The following is a 12,825-nucleotide window of genomic DNA, read 5'->3' as shown; positions in this document are numbered from 1 at the left end:
TTTCCGTCAGACCCGTGCCCACACTACGTATTTAACAAAGCAGACACAGCCATCGCACCCCAACTACGGAAGCTCATCAATATCTCCTTCGAAACAGCGACATTCCCGGAAAGCTGGAATAATGCCGAAATCAACGCCCTCCTCAAGAAGCCCAAAGCGGACCCCAAGGACCTCAAGAACTGCAATTGGCCCGCCACCTGGAAGACAACAACATCTTGGACCTTCCCAGTCTGGATTCAGACGCACCCACAGCACCGAGACAGCCCTCATCGCCGCCACAGACGACATCAGGTGCCAACTAGACAACGGCGAAACATCAGCCCTCATCCTCCTGGACCTGTGAGCCGCCTTCGACACGGTCTGCCATTGCACTCTATAGACACGCCTCCTAAAAGCCGGAATCCAAGAGAAGGCACTTGACTGGACCACGTCCTTCCTCTCAGACAGAACCCAGAGAGTCCGCCTCCCACCCTTCCGATCCGAAGCCGCCATCATCATCTGTGGCGTTCCCCAGGGCTCATCCCTCAGCCCAACGCTGTTCAACGTCTACATGGCCCCCCTCGCACAAGTGGTCCGTCATCACGACCTCAACATCATCTCCTACGCCAACGACACCCAGCTCATCCTCTCCCTCACCAAGGACCCACGCACCGCCAAAACCAACATCCAAGAGGGAATGAAGGCTGTCGCCAACTGAATGAGGAGCAGCCGTCTGAAGCTGAACTCAGACAAGACGGAGGTCCTCATCCTCGGACCCACCCCCTCAGCCTGGGATGACTCCTGGTGGCCTACCACACTGGGAACAGCACCAACACCCACCGAACATGCACGCAACCTAGGATTCATCCTCAACTCCTCCCTCTCCATGTCTAAGCAGGTCAACCCCATCTCCTCCTCCTGCTACAACACCTTCCGCATGCTCCGCAGGATCTACAAGTGGATCCCGACCGAAACAAGAAGAACGGTGACACAGGCCCTCATCAGCAGCAGACTGGACTATGGCAACGCACTCTACACAGGAATCCCAACCAAACACCAATGACGACTACAACGCATCCAAAACGCCTCCGCCCGACTGATTGTCAGCGCCCTCCGCCGCAGCCACATCACCCCCACCTGAGAGACCTACACTGGCTCCCTGTCGGCAGGAGGATCACCTTCAAGCTCCTCACCCATGCACACCAAGCACTCTACAACGCCGGACCAGCCTACCTGAACAGCAGACTCAGCTTCCACACACCCACCCGCCAGCCTCACCCTTGCCGCTATCCCCCGCATCCAACATACGACCTCCAGCGACAGATCCTTCTCCTACCTCGCCACCAAGACCAGGAACACCCTCCCTACCCACATACGGCAGACCCAAGACCTACTCGCCTTCAGAAGACTCCTCAAGACCTGGTTCTTCGGACATTAGCAGCACCCCCCACCCTCCCCTCAGCGCCTTGAGACCCTCATGGGTAAGTAGCGCACTTTACAAGTACTCTGATTGATTGATTGATTGATAAAGTGTGCTATGGGAGGGCCACTACATGATGCTGTAATTAATGTAAGGGAACACAACCACCCCCTTAATGTGACAGGAGTAGAAGTATAGAATATACATGAGGCAAGCACTATCTCCCAGCAGCCTACACCCAAAATCCCCCAAAATATACTTCCTAAAGTCCCTGAACACATCACAGGCCAACTATCACCTATGCCCATTCTAATAAGTTTAATTCCACAAACTGAAAAAGCCACCAGCGATTTTCTTCCTGCCCCTAGAAAATAGCAAGATATAAAATTACCTAAACATTTAAAGTGACACATAATGAGGAACTCTTCCTGTTATATGACAACCTAACCAATGATAAACAAATCCTAATATTTTCTATAGAGAATACCTTACTAAAACTAAGCCATTGTCCCAAATCATTTACTCAGATATACACCATATATGGTGAACATCAAAAGAGAAATTTCCTTTGGATATGTATCACTACTACCAAATAAACAAAGTAGCACTTACTATGAACTCTTACACCACATCAAACATAAAAGCACATATACTACCCACAAAAACAATCAAACAAGCCATGATTCAAGCCATTTAGGAATGTACCTCCACACAGCCATAGAAAGGCTGTTACTACCATTTCAATCAAAGCATGTGGTCACACCTCCAACCGTCTGCACTGTAGAATATGCTACAAACAGTCAATTTGCCTTTGAAATAAAAAACAACATTGGCTTTAACCAGCTTCCATGTCACAGCGGTAGCTAACCACTACAATTTACTAATAGAAAGCCATTTCTATCATTTCAAGTGAACATGAACTAAGCCTCCTAATTGATCACTTTGACATTTGGGTTGACAGACTGTATTGCTCTGGACACAGATGCCAACACAAATTCCAAAGACCATGGTAGAATGTCTATGACAGCACCTTGGCAAATAAAGCCAAAATTAACAGTGCAGTGGGAGGATGGCACAATGCCTTCCAATTCACACTAGCAGAACTCAACCTACACTATATATTTAATGAAGCATTACAAAAAGAGCAAAGCTACCAACTGGATCAGCTTCAAAACCATGTCACACCAACACATACATACAAGAGTCTGGTCTTATAATCTCTTTATTCCATTGTTCCAATTATAGGATGACATGATGTCAGAAATATAGCACATCAGACATCACTCAAATATTCTGTCATTGATGACATTTTCAGTTGCAGACCTTAACAACATGGCAGGAGGGTACACATATAGGTGTCGATTCCGATCCGGTAAAATCCCCGTCCGTACGATTCGTATCCGGAGCCGTTTCCGTACGACTCGTACGGACGCCGTACGACCGGACGATTCCGATCCCGATCGGCCGACCCGGACGCGATTCGTACGGTACACGTCGATTCCTACGGAAAAGCGCACGATCACCTACACACCGTATGGCGCGTACCCCCCATGATCGCAGGGGTACGCGCCGTACCCCTGTGATCATGCGGGGTACGTGCCGTACACCCAGCGTACATGGGGTACGTGCCGTACACCCAGCGTACATGGGGTACGTGCCGAACACCCACCGTACATGGGGTACGGTGCGTACCCCATGTACGCTGGGTGTACGGCACGTACCCCGCATGATCACAGGAGTACGGCATGTACCCCTGCGATCATGGGGGGTACGTGCCGTACCCGGGGGGGGCGTTCCGTACCTGTTTCGGTGCGAACTCTGTGTTTTCGGCTCCCGTAGGAAAAGGGTCGTACGGTGCGTACCCGACATGAATCGTACTTGCGGGGTCATAAAAACCAGCCGCGAACAGTAGTGATGTCATGTACAGCGGGTTCTGAGTGAGACTCGTACGGAGATTTCAGTCGTACGGAGTCCTGTACGACTCGTACGGAGTTCGGCTCCTGGTACGGATCGTACTTCGTCGTACGTACGGGACGTTTACGGGTACGATTCGTACGGGGAAAAAACGCTCCGTACGACGATTCGGAGCACATTTTACCAGATCGGAATCGACCCCATAATAGGCAACATAAAATGAGGCTTATATCATCAGCTGGAGTCATGTTGCCTACCTCACAAATGTAATCCAACATCATTTAAACCAATAAACAGACACAAGACAGTACCACAGCTTCTGATCACAGGGTCATTTTAATCCATTGTTGCTGCATCTGGTGAAATATCACAAACAAATATCAGTGATGTGGCGCAAGCACTTTGGCCTACAATGAGGAGACACATCAACAGCTACATACAGTTCATACAAAATGAGTATTTAGCCAATGTGAAGGCAGAATGTTATGTTATGTTATGTTCATTAATTTATAAAGCGCGGCTGTTACCCATGGGTGTCCTGGCGCTATCTGCTATCCTGAGATTGAGGGAGATTGAAGGTAAGACCAGAACAACCATGTGCTGGGGGATTGTTGGTGCTGGTGTAATGGTGGTAGTGATAGTGGTGGTGGTGGTGTGTGTGTGCTCTGCTCTTTTGCCTCTCCTGTCGGATGTGGTGCATGGCCTTCTCTTCTGGAGTATTGCAAAGGATTGTGGTCAGTGAAGGGGCTGGTTTTATACTCAGCTATGTGGATGTAAGTAAGTAAATTCTTTTATTGTATGATTAATAAAAATCTTTGCAATTGATATAAAAGGTGCTTGTCTTGAGCGCTTTTGCAAAGCACATAAAATAGCAAAGGATAAAAGGAATACATTTCATTGCAGTCACATTCGTATAAAAGCATTTCAAGATTTAGCAATGTTAATAAATTTGTTAATAAATATGTGCAAAAAGAATCTTGTGCAAATACATTTGTAAATAAGTATGTGCAAAAAGAATCTTGTGCTATCTTTAAATAGAGAGGAATTAAAAGGCCAAGAATTCCTGTGAGGCACTATCGGTGTGTGATTTCTTTGCTTGCTATAGCAGGAAAGAAAAGGACACTGTCAAACATTCGCAAATGAAAGTTTTTTTTCATGTAAGGGTTTTTCGCTGGTCATATTTATTCCGGATCATGGACTAACGGCTGGGTTTAATGCGGTATTTGCTAGTTTCATGAAGCGAACCAGTCTGCAGGCTAATTGAATGTCCTCCCTGTTAAAACATGCCAACAATGCCTCTCGACGGGTTCGCAGACATCTTTGGTTCCACAGCTGAGTTAGTTGTCTCTTTCGTTCACTGTCTAGGGCTTTGCAGCTGCATAACAAGTGCAAGGCGTCCTCTTTTGGGTCTTCGCAGAGTCTGCACTGCACAGTGTTCGATTCCGAGCGTTTCCACGGGGGAAGATGTTCTTTTGATGGTATTACCCCCATTCTCAGCTGCAAGAAGGATTCCTTCACCGCCCTTGAGAAGCCAGTGCCTAGATAGGCCTGTGGATGGGGCCTGGTGTAGCTCTGAATCACGAACCACCCGCGAGTTCTACTAGTTAGTGCTGCTTTGTCTTGTTCCAGGTATTGATACTTCAGTTTTGTGAATGAGCCGTTTGAAGCATGTGTGTGTGCATCTTGTATCCCAAAGATCTTTTAGCGCAAGGGTGCTTATTGCTGCTTGTAGATAGACCATTGCGGGGCTGTTCATGTTTCTTTCCAGCTCTCTCCATAGGTAAGTTTTCAGGGTGCCCGTCTCGGAGCTCTTTACTTTGTGCCAGCATTTTGCGTAAGCACCCTTATGGGCTATTTGTTGTTTCTGTAGGCCGAACACTAGCCTTAGTTGAGCTGGCGAGGTGTACGGTGGGAGACTGAAGAGTATTTGCATTGATTTTGCTACTGCTTTGTTTAATGTGGGCGCATCTCTCCCTCTCAAACATTCGCTACCATACGTTGTTGATGGCAGTAGTCTTGCTTGTAGAACGGTTAACAGAGGGATTAGATTTGGTCCCGCTATTTTGTTCTTAATGCTCTTTAGAGCAATTGCCAGGGATATCCCTCTGGTCTTAATTGCCATTTTTTGTTGTTTGAACGAGCCTTTTTGAGTAAAAAATTATGCCCAAATATTTATATTCTTTGACTGTTTCCATCTTCTGATCTCGCAGGAACCATTGTGGGTGCGGCTTTTTAGATTTTTGATTTAAGATCATCGCCTTTGATTTCCCCAAATTTATGCTTAATCCGTTCTTTTCAGAGAAATTGCTCGTTGTATTAATGAGATGTTGAAGGCCAATGGGGGTTTGGCTTATTAGTATTAAATCGTCCGCCTACAACAGGTTCGACAAAGTGAGGCCCCCTAGCTTTGGGGCGTGATGATTGCATTTATCAAGGTCGTTGGAGAGATCGGACATAAAAAGGTTGAACAGGGTCGGTGCGAGGACGCACCCCTGCTTCAATCCTTTTGTGGTAGTTATTTTTCTTGATAGACAGTTACCTGCCCCCAATTTTATTTGGATCCAGGTTTCGGTATGCAATAAGATCAGTAGGTTCAACAGTTTGGGTTTGAGGTCCCAGCTTGAGAGCCTGGCCCAGAGTTTTCTTCTGTCTATGCTGTCGAATGCGGCTGAATATTCAATGAAGCAGACATATAGCTGTTTTTTGTGTTGAATTGTAGAATATATTAGCAGGGAGAGGGCCAAAATATTTGTTGTTGTCCCTGTGTTTTTTTGGAACCCAGTCTGGTTAATGGGGATTAAGTTTTTCTATGATGCCCAAGCAGTTATTTCTTCTAGTAAGAGCCCCGAAAAATATTTGGCATATATGTCAATAAGGGCAATGAGCCTATACATTTTTGCTTCGCTCCTGTTGCCATTTTTATGGATCGGGGCGATAATTGATCCCATCCAAGAGCTCAGGATTTGTTCGGCCACCCAGATTTTCGTGAAGATTGGGAGCATTTGCTCGGCCCAGTAATTTGGATCTTGTTTGTAGAAGGCGGGGGGAATTCCGTTTGGCCCCGAGGCTCCCTCTTTCTGGCCTTTCGCGATTCTCCCTTTGATCTGTGTTGTTGAGCCTGGGAAGTTGGTCTCCTCGGCTGGTTGCTTTAGGCCCTTCGTTTTCTCCTCCCAGATCTCTGGGTTTTGTATTACATTCTCGGTTTTATTGTTAAAATGATTGGTTAGATGTTTTACCCAGTTCTCCTCCGTGATGTGGGAGTTTATTCCAGGGGTTTTAGGATTCTCAATTTTGCTAACGGTGTTCCAGAATCTCGCGCTGTTGTTACTTCTTGTGTTGTAAAGCAATTTCGTCCAAGTTTTGTCTGTGGAGTCCTGTTTTTTTCGCCACAGGATCTTATTCTTGTTGGCCTTTAATGACCGCAGTTCGGTCACTAGGTTTTCGTCACTCCCGTTTTTCCGCAGACCGCGGAGTGTTCTATTAATTGCTTTTTTTATTTGTATTAATTTGGAGGTTCGGGTGTCTGAGGCTGAGTTTTTGGATTACTTGTCAGCCTGGCATGTTGATTTTTTAGCTTCATTGGTGCATAGATTTCTTGTGAGGAATTACTCTTTGAGGTAGCTAGACCAAAGGTTTTCAGAAAGGTTTCCCAGGCGGTTATGTTGTTGTCATTGCATGGCTTAACACTTTCCCAACAGATCTTAGCATCTTTCGCAAGTTTTTCTGGATCGCTTATTTTGCATTGGATTCTTTTACACTGTGCCGTGAGCCTTAAATTTTGCATATTAGTTGGAATTGTTAGTGCTGTCCCCTGTGCCATCAGTGTCAGTTCTTGCGGGAGATGATCGGTACAGTCAGATGTGCCAATTTTAAAATCTTGTACTGATGGGAAAAGTGAGTACGTTAGAAAGGTGTAGTCTATCGCTGTGCTTGAGTTGAAATTGTGGAAGGTTGCAACTTGGGGTCGATCCGCCGGAGATCAGCCATTTATCGAAATGAGGCCCAAGTTTGTTAGGTCGTTTAGTAGCTTTTTAGACAAAGTTGTTTGTTTTCCCCACGGGCACTCGTCCAATAAGGGGATCCCCCTTTCGTGTAGCTTCTCTTCTATTGGGTGGTTGTTTTCTTTGCTTTTTGAAAGGAACATATTAAAATCGCCCGTTACAATAACATTCGGGGTTTCTCCTTCCGTTATAAGTTCAGTTCTGATACCAAGGACTGCGCACCGTTTTTTTTTGCCTTTCGGGTGCAAATAGGTATTGACCAGGATCAACTGTTGTTTATTTTTCTCCACGGTTGAAAATTCCAGCTGTTCTATTTTTAGTCCATTATCTATTCCCGATGTGTTTTTACTCAGCAGTTATTTTACTGTTCTTATTGTTTTTATAGAGGTGTATGTAGTTAGTCCTCCTTTCTGGTGGCCAAACTTGGAGGTTCTGCTGGCTGGGAGATGGTATGTTTTATAGCCGTGGAGGTGAAACGGCTCTGCCAACCACATTTCTGGTAGTGAAATTAGGTCGTACTGCTGGAAGTATAACAATGGATCTTTGTTTGTGGTTTTTGGACCTAGTCCATTTATGTTCCATGAACACAGTTTTAGCGGTGGCTTTCTTTTTGACACTTTCTTAAATCGTTCTTCGGACTGTCATGGGCCGATATGTCTGATGTTAATGGTTTTTGCTACCCAGTCCCAGTCTTGTCTTTGGTCCGGTTCGCCTTTGTTTCTGCGCCCCGGGAGGTCTCTGTCCTTTCGCTCAGCTGAGCTTCCTCGGGCTCCTCTTAATATGTTTTTTTTGGGTAGGCCAGGGCAGTGATTTTCCTGAGTTCGGTTAGAGAATTCCTGGAAATTGCGGAGTAAGGGTTCGGGATAGCCGGTACTCTGATAAGGTTTTATTCGAATCCCCCATGCCTCGAGTTGCCTTTCCTCTTTTAGAATTTTTTCTGCCAGATCTCTGGTGATCCAGGTGGTTTTTGTTGTTTCCTGTTCCGACAGGTGTTTATAATTGATGAATTCTACGGCCTCCAAATCTTGGGAGCTTACTATCCCCAGATTTGTGATTGAGTTTAATAGTTGAAGAATGTTACTTCTATTTAGAAAGTCCTCTCGGCCCATGGATTTGTACACTGGGATAAAAAGTATTGATTTGTGGTCGGCGAGATTGGTATTATCCCGAGGTTGTTTGGATTTTAAGTCGAATTCTGCTTTGTAGGTCGTTCTGGGTGCTTTGGTGACTGGCCCTATCCTAATCAGTGATTCCGTATTGAAAGTTGAATTATCATTGGTGAAATTGGGGCTGACAAATGGTTGTTCGGGTTTTATTTCCTGTACTGTTCTTTGGGATATTCCAGTGGTTTGTGGGGCCAGCCCTCTCCAGTTCAATGATTCAATGTTGAGCTTTACCTCAGGTTCTTTTTTCTTGTTATAGGGCCCATGTTGCTGGCGAGAACCTGGACGTCTGAGCCCCCTATTTTTTGTGAGGCTGTATATCCAACTGCTTTGGTTCCCACGTTTTGCACTCCTGGGGAGTTTGTTGCACTCTTATTTTTTATCTCCGGACATTCTGGCTTGTCCTCTTCCTCTTCTGGTCCATTGGACTTGTTGTCTTGCAAAGATTTGATCTGTGGGGACGTTGTTTCCGGTCCCATTAGTCCAACGTCGGTAATGGGGCTCAGATTGGAGTTTGAGTTTAATTCGTCGGTAGTGTTTCCTTTAACCGCCGTCTTGTTCAGCTGTTGGAAGAAAGATTTTATGGTGGATGTCTTGTTTCTCCCTTTTCTCTTCAATTTCCGTCGTTGTTTTGAAGTTTGCGTTCTGCCTTGCCATTGGTCTCCTTCTTCAGGGATAATCAGCAGCTCTGTGGATTTGGTCAGTTGCTGCGGTCCTTGATGGGGCGAGTGTAAGGAACCCACTTGCTCTGGTCTCCGGCTTTTGGTCATTTGTGTTTTTTGTCTGTCCTGAGTGCCCTCTTGGACTATGCTCAATTCGTACCTTTCGTTAGGATGGATTTTTATACTGTTTGAATCCTTGGTTGTTCCGCCGAGGTTTGTTTCCTCTGTTCTTTGCTTTGGGGCATGAACCACATTTTTTCTTTGTTCACTTCCGAGGACCTTTGCTTCTCCTCCTCTTTGCGAGTGATTTGCATACTTTATATCTGTGAGAAGATCGCTCATTACGGCCGGAAGGGTGGCTAGTTTGTGTATAATTGTGAAACAAGTGCAACTTGGAGGGTTGATCACAGTTTCTGATTGAGCTCTTTTAATCAGCTTGTTCAGGTTTTGTAGTTTGTTGTCGATGTTGATGACATGTGTGGTTAGGCGGGTTAGAAGAGTTAGTTGGATATCCATCTTGTCCGAGTGGTATTCCATTGCTTTTGACGAAAGATTCATTGTATTTAGAAGGGACGCCCATAGTCCGCTCTCCTCTTCAGTGAGAGCCGTTGGGGCTTTATGGATCTTGTGTTCTGGATCCTGGGTTGATGTACCGCACTTTCCCTGGGAATAGGTATCGACCATTTTTTCCCACTCTTCCGTTGTCAGGAAGGATGAATTATTTCCGGCTGTGCCTAATGACTGATCCTGCTGGGTGTTTATCCACTTCTTATCTGGGGATGAGGTTTTAGCCTGGTTCCAGCTGCCATTTGTTTAAATTTTTGAGGAGGATTTATCTGTAGATTTATCTGCTGATGGGCGCTGGGATCTTCTGTCTCCTTCTCTTTCTTGTACAAAAATATTGTTGCAACTCTCCTGTGCTCCTATAGGGTGATGAGAAAGTGGGGAGAGAAGAAAGCCTTTTGCGGCTGTTGTTAGTGGATCTGTTGTTGGGTTTCTGTTTGTATTTGGCTCAAGGTGCTAGATTGAATTATGATGGTTGGTTCCAGTGCCACTCTTGGTGTTTCCGGGGGTACTAACTGGGGCTTATTTATAACGTTCTGCATGATTTGGTTGTGGCCTTTTTCTTTAACTTTTTCTTCGACTTTTTCTTCTTTCGTGTCTACCCCTGGTTGGGGGTCTTCTTTGCTGCAATCTGCGTTTTCCTTTTGCAACCTGGGTTGGTTCATTTATTTTTCAATAACCTAATCTCTGATTTCTTCAGTCTTGAGTTCGGATATTGACTTCAGAGAGTGTTTTATTGTTTTATCGTTATTCAGGGTGCATGCCGTCCCTGAAGCTAATGTATCCGGACTTTTTATGAGAATTTCTTCCGGGCACAAGGGGGAGGGAAGGTCCTTCTGTGCGGGGCTGGTGTGGTTCAACACTGCCCCAGCGTCTTATATAAAGGAAAATCTGGAGTAGATTTTTGGTTGGAATAGAGTTTTGTTTTTTGATTTGATCTGGTTAGGGGCAGGTCCCTCTGCTTCTCTTTCCCTATCCAAGTCCAGGTTCACTAGGATTTCATCCTCCATATTACTCAAAGCATCCGTTCTTATTGATTTCTCCTGGGTGTTAGCAGGAACATTGAGGATCTTATTTTTCTTTTTTCGGTTACTAATCACTGTCGTAACAGACCACCTTTCTTTGCCGGATCTCATGCCTGGATCGTTGCGTGTGGTTGCGTGTGGTGCCTGTCTAATGGTCTGTCTGACTGTGACTGGAGTTCGATGTTGCTCCAGTTATATCCTATTATTCTTAAGGGATGTAGTGAAGCTTCTACTTCTTCTCCTCTTGATGGGTTTACCGAATGGTGGTCTGAGCTATATGCACTGCTTAATGCTCTGATTGATGGTCTTGTCTGGCCAGATCACCTCCTCTCCCAGGGCTAGCCACGCGTCCTGTCGCGATCTGCCCTGTGCCACGTGTGCCACGAGTGCCACTTGTACGCCACTTGTATACCACGTGTGCCGCTTGTCCCGCCCTGTACGATCCTCCAAGGCTCACTCTGCGAGGCACCCGCTGGTGCCACCTATGACCCCGAGCCGCTGAACCGAACAACGGCCTGAGACCACCCAGTTGGGCCGCAGAACCGGGGACACTGCGGGGCGATGAAGGTGCAGGTGGAGGACTGGTAAAGGCAGCGGAAGGTGGGTAGGGGTTGCAGGTGAGGGGCAGACAGAGGGACAGAGGGGAAGATGGGTTGGGTCTCACTTTTTTATCTCTCTCTCTTTTTTTTCCTGAGGCGAATGCTTGTAAGTCCGCTAGTGAGTCAGCTGCAGTCAGCTGCTGTCAAGCGCAGTCAAAACACAGCTGCGTGGGAGCTAAAAGAACATTTCCAGTCAGCACAGTCAGCTTTTTCCTGAAGTGGGTAGTAACGACCACCGTTGGGGCTCCAGGTGTGGGTTTTCAGATAAGCTAGGGGCAAGCGGAGGAGTTGGAGGGGTTGGGGGGGCGTCACCTCACCTCGGCTCACCTCGGCTCAACCCCGGATGGATCTCTCTGTTTGTGCCGCCCGTCTGCCTCCGCTGGTGCAGGTACCGGCGTTCTCTCTCTCCCTCTTTGGGCTCTGCGGGAGGAGGGTGGAGGGGGGAGGGAGGAGGATGGACCCGTAATCCTCCCTTCTCCTGTCGCACAAGCCTTCTCCCTCACCGCTTGCCAGTTTTCGATTGCGGTCGGAAGGTCAGTCGGAAGGTAGCTCTCCGCGCCGCTCTCTGCTCACTCTGCTCGCTCAGCACCGCTCGCTCGATTCTCGCTCGATTCTCTCGACGCTCCAAACACAGTAGAACACCCAGTCCAGGGCGCATGGGATGAGTATCTCTGTGGGTGTGTCCAAGTGGGATTTGGCTGTCAGGTGTGTTGTGGGAGTTGACCTGGGCTTTTGTTTTTGTTTTGCATTTATATATTTCATTTGCATGTGTTTTATGTATTTGGAGGGCATGGCTACTTTGATTTGTGCAATGTTTTGCATCACTGCCGTGTTTTGGCATCGTCCGGCATATTTTTCATGTACCGTCCGCTGCGGTGGCTATGTGCGGCACGGCGGTCGGAAACAGCGATTCCGTCTGCGGGACCATCGGGGATATCCTAATTTCCCGTGTGGTGTCTCCGCTTTGCTTGCGGCGGGTTGTTGCTTTTCAGCTGCTTTTCCGACCACTGCGGTCGTTTTTTTGCCGTCACCGCCCGCGTCGGACCGTTTTGGTTGGCCCGCTACCGCCGCGGTCGGTCTTTGTTGGTAGTTGATCCTAATTTGGCCGCCGGGTTATCCACTGCCCCGGCGGGCGGTTGTTTCCCGCCTCCATGGCGGTCGGGTGGTTTTCCGCCCGCTATCCTAATGGGGCCCTAACTGTCCCTCACATTGCTAGCAGAGAGGGCAAAGCATAAAAGCCAAAAGTTATATATTTGGGTTCACTGATAGAATATACACCCCCAAAATATCCCCATACACAAATATTGAGTTCTAACGGCAAGTACAAAAATATCTAGAATTAAAATATTGATGTAAAACTATAGTTGTAAAAAAGATCGATTTTAATATATGTATAAAAATAATATTAAATATATTAAATAATAAAATTAACTTTAAAAATACATTAGATTTAATATACATTTTAACAAGTATAACAAATAAGTGTAATATAAAAAAA

Source organism: Lissotriton helveticus, chromosome 11, assembly GCF_964261635.1.
Source record: "Lissotriton helveticus chromosome 11, aLisHel1.1, whole genome shotgun sequence".
NCBI classification, from domain to species: Eukaryota; Metazoa; Chordata; class Amphibia; order Caudata; family Salamandridae; genus Lissotriton; species Lissotriton helveticus.
Note: the sequence above shows the minus strand (reverse complement) of the source record.